The following is an 11,120-nucleotide window of genomic DNA, read 5'->3' on the forward strand; positions in this document are numbered from 1 at the left end:
AGAGTCTACTGTAGTCTCACTTTCTATTTTGTATTGACTCTGAGGCATTGTTTGCAGCTGGCTTGGCAACTCACCCTCGTTTCTTCTACTAACTGACCTAGTGAGTTGCCCCATAGTGGTATCTACCTTAGCTATGGATTTTGAGTGAGACTGGAGTATTTGCCGCTTCACGTGGCAATCTGCTTCAATGCTTTGTAAGGTTTTCAAAACTGTCTCTTCAAAACAATCATGGTTAGTTTTTTGAATAGATGGTTGTTGAAACAATGATGGACTTTGAATTGCAATAGGGGGATCTTGGAAAGTTGGATATGCTCGAGGGATCGAAGCACTCGGGTCAACTTAAAAGTCTGGAGCTTGTAGCTTCTAGGGGAAGTTGAGGTGTTGCTTCCATTCAAAACCATAGGTATTCAAGTCATAGTTGTTTTTCTGTCGGTCATACCAATGGTGGGTGGCTCTTATTTCATTCTGCACAAATGCAAGTTGGGAAGGCACGTGTGGGCAATTATAGTATGTATGCGCAGGGTCGTAACAAATTACACAAACTTCTACGCACGCCAAGAATTGTGGTTGTTATCGTATAGACAAAAACTGATCAAGTTTCTGGGACATGGTGTGCATAGTAGGGCTTAGGTCCTAACTCGTGGCTAACTCGTACACTCCCTTAGGTTTACAAGTTGATGGATTAGGTAGTCTATGGGTGGCAGCCATGTGCGATTAAAAGCTTTCATCTAGATTTTCAAAGAGAACCCACACTTCATTCTCATGCTTTGTGAAGAAAGTACCTCCGCATGATGCAACAACCATAGACCGATCTCTCTCAGCTAACCCTTCATAGAAAGTTTGCATTAATTGCCACTTGGGGACCTAATGATGTGGCCATTCTCGGAGCAGGTCCCTAAAATGCTCCCAAGTTTTGAAAAAGAGTTCCCCATCCATTTGTGAGAAACTTGTGATGGCTCTCCGAATTTGGTTAGTCTTCCCAATTGGGAAGTACTTTTTAAGAAATTCATGTTGCATGGTTGCCCATTTGGTTACCTAGTTCGGTTTTAAGGACGTCAACCAATATTTGGCCTTATCTTTCATAGAGAATGGGAAAATCCTAAGACAGAGAGCATCATCACTAAAATTAGGGATGCGGATGGTGGTACAAATTTCCAAGAACTTATCTTGATGTTGATAAGGATATTTAGGAGAGTTCCTACAAAAGTTCGGCAGCATCGAGATGATCGAAGCCGTAATCTCAAATTGTGTCATCTGAACATCTGGGAATCCGATGCAAGACGGCAATGTGTATGCATTATGTACAAAGTAGTCCCTATGAGGCCGAAGGTTTTGCTCTCCTACCACAGGTAGGTGGGGAGCGTGGAGTTCCGGGATTTGTTCAGCAAGAACTAAGGGGTTATCTTCGGCCATTGCTTTCAGTTCAGATGACTCAGCCTTCTCTGGATTAGGGATAGGTTTCATAAGGGACCTACGAGATTTTTCTATCTCAAGATCTATGGGAACTATCTCAGATTCCAAAGAATGTAGACCAAACATACACACATGTAAGCACATGGATTCAAACTTCAAAAATAGAAAACAAAATAAAGAAAATAGAAATTAACAAAGAAAGTGAAAACAAAAGGAGAGTAAATCAAAAGAACAAGGAAATAATACTCTAAAGTGGAATTTGGCTTATAATCGTAGCCAAGTCCCCAGCAACAGGGCCAAAATTTGGTAGACTCACCAAGGCTTGAGTCCTTAACTACCAAAAATAATATTTATAAAACCTAACTATCCCAAGTTCAGTAGAAAGTGGGTAAGTTGGGGTCAACCCTGTGTTAATTTGACCTGGTTGTAATCAGTGCTGCTCTACCTTTAAGTGAGCCTTTAGTGGAATCCTCGGGCTTGCGAGCTAGAGGCAGGGACGTAGGCACAATTGGCCAAACCCCGATAACATATCGTGTGTTTGTTTATATTTCCGCACTTTATATTTACCGCACATGTATGTTATTATGTGGATCATGTGCTTGATTTAAATTTTCATATATTATATTTATCAGCGTATTTGGAACTACATAGAAAGACCCTAGGTTTTAATATCTTGCTAACATCTAGTTCAACCTAGTAGAAAAGTTTAAAATTCCAATTCACCCCCCCTCTTGGGAATACACCAATTCTAACATCTACTGAGCTTCATTTTAATATTATATGAGAGTGCATTTTAGTGCTTCACATTGTACATCATCTGCTTAGTATAAAAGAACTTTTATCATACAAAAATTTATTTATCTATTGTATTCCTAGCGTGTGGTCAGAAAAGGATCGCACTATCCTGTAAAGTGCATCGGAGTAGCTTAGTCCCGATTAGGAAAGCTAGGAGTACCATTTTGTAAGGTGCAGTTGTAGGTTATGGCTCAACCCCAAAATTTGAACTAGGGAGACTCTGCCCCATAAGGCGATGTTTAACCAGCTTTTGCTCCGCTCGTGTAAGTGAGTAGGTTAGTGGAATCCTTAGGAGTATGCCCAAGGCGGGGATGTAGGCAGAATTGGTCGAACCTCGATTACAAGTCTTCTCTCTCTCTCTCTCTCTCTCTCTCTCTCTCTCTCTCTCTCTCTCTCTCTCTCTCTCACTTTAATTTTCGCATGTGCATGAATTTTTATTTATTGTCATTCCTATTTTTCATACACGCTTTAAATTTTAAAATAGATTTAATGTGGTGAATCAATTAAGTTTAAATTAGCAAAATATTTTTTAAATCCCAATTCACCCCCCCCCCCCCTCTTGGGAACACAGCATAACTCTCAATTGGTATTAGAGCCTGGTTGCAATAAGTTTAACCGTTTTTGGATAAAGATTGCAAGGGCTCATATGTGTGTATCCTTGTTTTGTGAGGGCAAATCCTTTGCATATCCCCCACAACTTTTATTGTATAGATTTTACTATTTGAATATTGAAAATGATTTTTGTAAAATCAATTGTTTGGGGGATTTGGAAAATATTTTTCAAAATAAATTATGTCTGAATGAAAATGTTTTTAAAACGCATAGTTTCCCAACATTGAAAATAAAATTAAAAAGCATGACATGGTTTTTATGCACATCATCTTGTGTGCCATGCAAATATTTATATTGTACCTTAGTTACTAATGCTCTTGAAAGAGATTATGTTTTGTATTTGTGCTAAGAAAATTTTGGGAAAAATAAGCGGTATGGAAAAACCGAGAGAGGAGAATGCCACTCCGAGCTTAAACGTCTAAGAAGGAGTAATTTGAAAAGGTATATCTTTTCTCCTTCACCTTTATAAAATATTTCATGTCATGTGTTGGGCTTACAAGGCTTTAAATCTTGTTTTAATGATAACAAATTAGAGGAACTTAACATATTTGGTTAAGTAATGATGTGATGGGACTCAAGAATGAGAATACAAGGTCCAATGCTCACAAAGATCATTAAAAGCTTATGCTCCAAAGAAAGATGATCAAATGAAGCTTAAAAGGTATGGATTCAAAGATGATCTAATAAAGCCTGAAGATCATGAGAGCAAGAATGAGAACTTGCTAAAGTATATTGAATCTTGAAGACAAGATGGAGTCAAAGCAAAAAAATCACGGAAGACTTCAAAGCTTAGAGTCTTAAGCTTTAAAGAAATATGATGTAAGTACTTCATGATTTAAATATCTTATGGAAATATGTTGAAAGCTCTTCTAGGGTTATTCATTGACTTAGAGACCATATTTAAAACCCTGAAAAATATTTTATAAGAAATCAAAGCAAGAGAGCAAAGAGGATTTTTGAAAACTAAAATAAAAAAATCTGAATTTCATCTGCCCAGCAACTAAAGTGCACCCTCAGAAGACTGAAGATGTACCTTAGAAGACTGAAGTTTTACTTCAGTCTACTGAAGAATTTTTTCAGAAGACTAAAGAATTAGTTCAGTCTACTGAAAATTTTTTTGAAGGAATGTAGAAAAGGCAGTACACCCTCAGAAGACTGAACCCTCAGTTCAGTCATCTGACCTTGTGTCCAGTTCAAATTTTTCTGTGTGTTAAGGAACATTAGAAGACTGAACCCGATACTTCAGTCGTCTGAACGCTGTTAACGACTAAATTTTTTAAATCATTTAAAATCCAAATAAAGGTTTCTTGCGCCCCAAATTTATGAAAACTTGGGAGATACTCCAAGTAGTCTTGGGCAACACGAAATTACTTTTCTAAGCCTATAAATACATTATTTTGCAAATCAAATTAAAAAAAATTGAAATATGTGTTTCAAAATTTGAAACACACTTGCTCTTTCAAAGCTCTTTCTTGCTCACTCATTGCAAAATCTAATTTGCTGAGAATACTGAAGTGCTGATCCATCCTACTCTGACTTCTACTATTGATCATCATCTAGAGAAGGAAATTGGTGAAATCTTACTAGAGCTTCAATCTTATTTCAATTTGATATTTAAATTTTGAAGTATCTAGTGTTTTAAATTGTACTAATCTGCTCTATGTGAGAGTGTTATTGTACGTAGAGATTATCTATTCTTTCTTGTAGTGATTAATGATTCCAGGTTGTTGGATCGTTGGATAGAGCATGGGGTATCGCTTGGAGAGGTGTTGCTCTAGCCTATTGAAGGAGTGACCGAACGTGGGGTATCGCTTGGAGAGGCATTGCTCTAACCTATTAATGGAGTGTCTAAGCAGGGGGTATCACTTGTAACGGTTTGTTTCACCCGAAAATGAATGGTATAGTTGAATCCTTAGGTGGTATTGGCCTAAGGCGAGGACGTAGGCTGGGGATAAGTCGAACCTCGTAAAAAAAGTGGCGTCACTCTCCTTCCTTACTCTCTTTAAATTCTAGCATGTATTAACTGCGTGGTTGAATTTAATTTTTGATCATACACACTCCATGGATTGGATACTAAGTAAGCTAAAGATTAATTTGATTTTGGGATTTGCGACGAACGAAAGGAAGTACTGGTTGATCAATACAAATTGCAGAAACCGTAAAGGAGTATGTTGATTGGTTAATACCCAAGACTCATTAATTGAAAGTTTATTTAAAGTCCAAGTTCTTGGAAGGAGTGTTGGATTTCATATTGTGCATCATATTGAGAAATCAAATCCATCAATACAGGGCTTGAAACAAACTCCTATATTCGGCTATAAAAGCTGAAACTTGTCAAAAAACTGCTTGCCATATCTTAATTGGGTATTTTATGGTTGATTACTTTAATTGAAAATTGGTTGGTTGAATGTTTAAGTTGTGTTTACTTGTGGTGTGTTAAGTATTGGTTTGTGGATTGATTAAATGATTAAAAAGATTTGCTGTGTGTTTGTTAAAGTAACAAGTGGTTAAGAATTCTTGAAAAGAGTTAAAAGAAATTTTAAATAACCCAATTCACACCCCCCCCCCCCTCTTGGGACTACACCTAAACTTTCACCATGATTCATGTGATTTTTTTTGTGTTGAATATTTTATGAATCATGATGTCGTTTGCAATAATAGCATGCTATCTTATGAGGTGCATTTGAAAGAAATATTTTTTTAATACTCATAGGATTTTAGGATATAACATATAAGAGGTTATAATGCTTTAAATGCTTAAATATTATTTTATGCTTAAAATTTTATATTTTAGTATACACTATTGTTATACTAAGATTATTAGAAAAGCAAGCCAATATGAAAATCTTAATTGATAATATCCAATCCAATTGCTTAAATTATATATATTATGACTGGTTAAAATTTGAAAATATTCGCAAATTGCATGCTTTAATGTGTAAATCTCATTCATATGCTCAATGGCTCTTAATTGGTGAAATAATTCGTAATTTTATATATATACTTAAAGTTTAAATAATTTTAAATATAGCATATTTTTTGTCCACCAAATTGAATTGAGTTTTAGGAAATTAATCTAGTGATATGTATCATATAGCCCTAAACTCATAATGGAACTTAAATGATCAATCACATTTCAGTTTATTTAAAACTCATCCCCTTAGTTAAAAAAATTAGCTTAAATCTTAGAATAAAATGCCAAATAATATTTATTGAAAATATAATCTATTTGGGAAATAAGTTGAATATAAAAGGGGTGAAAAAGTGGCTAAATGCGTCAAGCCCAAAACTCAAGGCCAAAGTTATGTTATTAAAAAATTTAAAGTATTTGGCTAAGTTTTAAGCATTAAAAATGAAAATCTAAGAACATAAAATAATAATGTTAGGCTAAGGGGGAGTTCTTTATAATTCATCCAATGTGCAATCAAGTGTATTGTGCTTAATTTAGAAATATTTTGTTGTTCATTGATATTGGATGACTTGAGAGGTGAACACCAACTATCCATTCTTAGCTTTAACGTCACATCAATTGATGGATGGTTAATTATGATCCTTTAAGCTGGATGCAAATATCCATCTATGCTAAATGTTTATATTATGGATGAATAACTTATGACATAAGCTGTTATTTGAGCTTAAATAGATCGCATGCTATTTGAACTAAATTCTATATGTACATTCTTATTTAATGCTTATATTATCTAATGAATGGATATCTTTTAGCATGATCTACTATTTGACCCACATGCTTGAACTGGAACACCATCTGCATGGCTGATGCAGATTTGTGAATTGCATGCTGGTAGTTGACTAGGTTTTGCATGTTATTTTGAATGATCATATATAGACATACATGCTACCTAGTTGACTAGAATTAAAATTCCACAAGACTTATTTTAAATTTTAAATGACTTTTACAAGTCTTATGTAGGATCAAAATAGTGACCTTATTGAACAATAGTTCTTTAATCTTAAAATGGTCACTTAGACTAGTGCATGTACATGGTGATTTTTGAATATTTATAGTCATTACATACTAAATAAAAATTCTTTGAAGCTTATTGCATGCTAGTTAGTTTTTATAAATATCATTAGGCATGCAGAATAATTTAATAAGTTGGTACATATTGAATTTTAAAACGGTATATGCATATTTGAAAAACACATATAATTTTTGTGTTCCAAGAGGGGGTGAAATTGGGTAAATAAAATTTTTATTTTAAATCTTTTTACAAATTTACTATCTTTTGTTAATTGAACACCCAAGTTTGTTTTAACCTCTAATTCTTAGTTAGATTAACCACAACTTAAATATCAACACAACCCAATAGTTTTCAATAATATCAATTAAACAAACATTAAACCATTCAACCACAATATCTCAATCAAGATATGATATGTAGTACTTTTGTAATTTTCAGCTTTTACAAGATCTCAAAGTAGAGTTTGTTTGTCACCCTGTATATATGAATTTGATTAACGCCCTGGATGAATGGATTGTCTTTCCTCAAAGACAAACCACAACTCAAACTTCCAACAACACAAACTTTAAATAAACTTTTAGTTAATTTGTCTTGGGTGTTAACCAATCAACGTACTCCCTTTGAGGTTTTCGCAATTTATATTGATCAACCAACGTACTCCATTTTGGTTTTCTCAATCCCAAAAAAAAATTAAACCTTGGTTTATTTAATTTTCAATTCATGTAATATATATGATCAAGAATTAAAATCCAACCATACAGTTAATATAAATAAGAAATTAAATGAAAGTAGGGAAGAGAGTGAGACCGAGATTTTTTACGAGGTTCGGCTTATAGCCAACTTACATTCTCGCCTTAGGCCAATACCACCTAAGGTTTCCACTATAACACTCCTTTCCAGGCTGAGCAAACCTTTACAATCCTTCCTTCAGAGTGGAGCCCCCTCTCCAAGCGACACCCCATATATGCTCGGTCACTCCTTCAATAGGCTAGAGCAACGCCTCTCCAAGCGATACCCCATGCTTGGTCCAATGATCCAACAATGTGGACCATCAAAGAAACGACAAGACAAGAATAGATTCTTTGTGTACAATAACACTCTCAAAAGAGCAGATTAGTACAATTTAAAGCACTATATACTTCAATATCAAATATCAAATTGAAATAGATTGAAGCTCAAGAGTGATTTCACCAAGTTTCTTTTCTTAGATGAGGATCATGAATTCAGCAGCTTAGAACTCAGAGAAGGAAGATTCAGCACTTCCGAATTCTCAGCAAATCAGTTTTGCAAGAGTGAGAGCAAGAGAGATATTTGATAGAGCAATAGTACTTTCATCTTTGAAATGGATTTTCAATTACTTGGTTTGTTTGAGTTGTTAAAACCATGTGTTTATAGGCTAATAAAAGTATTTTCGTATTGCCTAAGAATACTTGGAGTATTTCCCAAGTTTTCATAAAATTTGGGGCACAAGAAACCTTAGTTTGAATTTTGAAACATTTAAAAATTTTAATCGTCAATAGTGTTCAGTAGACTAAAGTATCGGGTTCAGTCTTCTGAAAGTCTTTAAAACACTGAAAAATTTAATTGAAAACAGTGTCAATTGACTGGACTATTATGGGTCAGTCTTCTGAGGGTGTACAACCTCTTTAGGATTTCAACAGGAAATTTTTCAAATAGACTGAACTTAATCTTCAGTCTTTTGAGGAAATTCTTCAGTAGACTAAAGTTAAACTTCAATCATCTGGGCAGACTAAATTCTGGTTTTTCAGTTTAGTTTTTAAAAACTATTTTTGCTCTCTTGCTTTCATAACTTGTAAAACTTTTTCCATGGTTTTTAAAATAAGATCTCTAAGTCACAATAACCCCTAAAGAGCTTCAAAATATTTCCATGAGATATTTCAATATGAAGTACTTACATCATTGGTCTTAAAGCCTAAAACTCTAAGCTTGTCTTCCATGATATTTTTTCTTTGTGTCCCTTTTGACTTGAGCTTGAGTCAGCTTTAGATTTCCACACACTTTTCTCATATTGCTGTTGCTTGAGCGATCTTTGGATCACTTTAAATATGAATGTGTCTTTTGAAGTCCTTAGTAATCTTGCACTTTCATTGCTTTTCTTTCTTTTGAACTTTGACTTTAAGGATCCCTGAAAAATCATCACTCTAACAAACACATGTTAAATTATCCTTTATTTTTTATGATCAAAACAAGATTTGAAAGTCATGTTAGGCCAATAATTAAGTTTTACTTATTTGTTATCATCAAAATAAGATTTTGAGTTTTGTAAGGCCAACGCTTGATTTTTCCTAGAATGGTCAAAACTTTACACATTCTATGCACCTTGGAAAGTCTAGTTCACGGACACCATTTAGTCATAATCCTTGGATTATGAATTTCTCTCTGGACCTAAATGGTTGATCATTATGTTATAACACTCAAGTCCATGTAACTAGGGAATATTGCATGACATAGGGGTAGTGTTCATTTCACACACACTCTTTTTGAGTTTTGTTATCTTCTCTTGAAACCTAATTGAATTTCTACAACGTTATTTTTTAAAATAGCCTCGATTGGCTTCCATGTGCTAATTAAAATGCAATATGTTATGCGTATGTGCTAAACGATTAATATTTACTGCATGTTGAATTCCTTTGAAAGGATGAATATATGATGAGTGCATGTAAATGAACATCATCCTTGAACTAATTGCATTCATGTATGCATGCAAATATATAGGGGAGCTTAAGCCCCATCCTTATGAAAAATGATTTAAAATCACCTACCCTATGGACTCATATGCAATGTTCTTCTATTGCTTTTATCTTTGAGTATTCTGGAATACCTTGTGTGATAAATGCCAATAATCGCTCGCATGCTAAGTTTTATTATGTAGGATGAACATATGATGAACATATTAAAATGAAATTCATCCTTGATTGTAAACGCACTTATGTATGCTTGAGAGTATACAGGGGAATTAAGCCCCATCATTAGAAAATAAAATAGAGCTTTATTGCGTATTCTTCTAGATACATATGCATTATTGTTTTTGTTTTTGAGTCTTAAACTTTTATGAAAATCATGAACATCATATCTCGCTTTTATGGATCTATAATTTCATATGGATTGTTCTTGGGTTATATGAACACCATTATAGGGCTTAATTTCAATTTTCTGATATATGTAACTTCTATAGAATGATTTTACTTGTTGGATGAAATGCCAAATCTTTATGCATTAAAATTTATTTTTAAAATTGTTGCTTATATTGTCATAATGAATTTTTCACCATTGGTATCAGTATAAGTAGATAAAAGCATCTAAGTTAGGATTCAAATCGAAAGGGGGAGCATTTGAAAATAATTTTCTATCTTGTTATGCTCACCAACATTTTTAGCTTAGATCTATTTTGAAATTCTCTATGGCTTGTGTACTTTAAAGCATGATGATTTTATTGAAAAACTTAAGTGACAACTTGTTGCTTGTCACAATCTTTTAAAATTTGCGATGTGATTTTATTCTAAAATTTTAAATTTTTTTGGATCTATATGGTTGGATTTTCTGGTTATATTATGGACTGTTCTTAAATGTAAACAAGAAAATTCTTTTCTTGCTTGAGTCCTTATGTTAAAGTTTCTTTTTCAGCAAGCATTGTCCCCAGAATTTATTAGTAATATCCAATGGGGAATTTGTTTTAAAATTTTTATGCCAAGAATGATCTTATAATTTCTAAATTTTATCTCTTGCTTGTTAGTTTAAATGCATTCACGACATTTTTACTAAAATTTATTTCTATCATGAAATTTTACATTTTAAGGGCTTTACAATTTTAAATAGTCTTCTTTTCAAAGGAAATATTTTTTTTGGCCCTTTTGCTGATGACAAAAGGGGGAGAAGGTTAAAGAGCAAAATTATATTTCATTCTCTTGCCTTTATGTTTCAAAAAATGGAAAATGAACTTTGTGCTTAATTAAGTATTTTTGTTTTTAAGAAAGCTTCGATATATAAACTGCACATTAAACCACTGAACTTAAATGCGCAACTTGAAAATAATGAAGTCTTCATGTTTGAATTGAATAATATTGAATATCTTTTTGAATTATGCATAATGTGAGTGGGAGCCTTTTCAAGCTAACCCAATTTTACTCCTGTGTTTGTCATCATCAAAAAGGGGGAGATTGTTGACTTTTTTAGTTCGATCTCTGTTTTGATTATAACAAACCATGGCATCTCATGTGTGCGTTTAGTCTTTGAAAAAATTTATAATGTAGAATGCACAACTGAGAGATGCAATATAGAAGCCTTGAATGCATACCA

General features: G+C 33.5%; 1 non-coding gene across 1 annotated transcript; it reads left to right on the forward strand.

Moving 5' to 3' along the window:
- Positions 1-862: 862 nt before the first annotated feature.
- On the forward strand, positions 863-972 carry LOC131145301 (small nucleolar RNA R71). Its single transcript, XR_009134084.1, has one exon. It is a non-coding gene; the product is annotated as a small nucleolar RNA R71 (small nucleolar RNA).
- Positions 973-11,120: the final 10,148 nt, after the last annotated feature.

The sequence above is a fragment of the Malania oleifera genome, chromosome 12 (assembly GCF_029873635.1).
Source record: "Malania oleifera isolate guangnan ecotype guangnan chromosome 12, ASM2987363v1, whole genome shotgun sequence".
Classification (NCBI taxonomy): Eukaryota; Viridiplantae; Streptophyta; class Magnoliopsida; order Santalales; family Ximeniaceae; genus Malania; species Malania oleifera.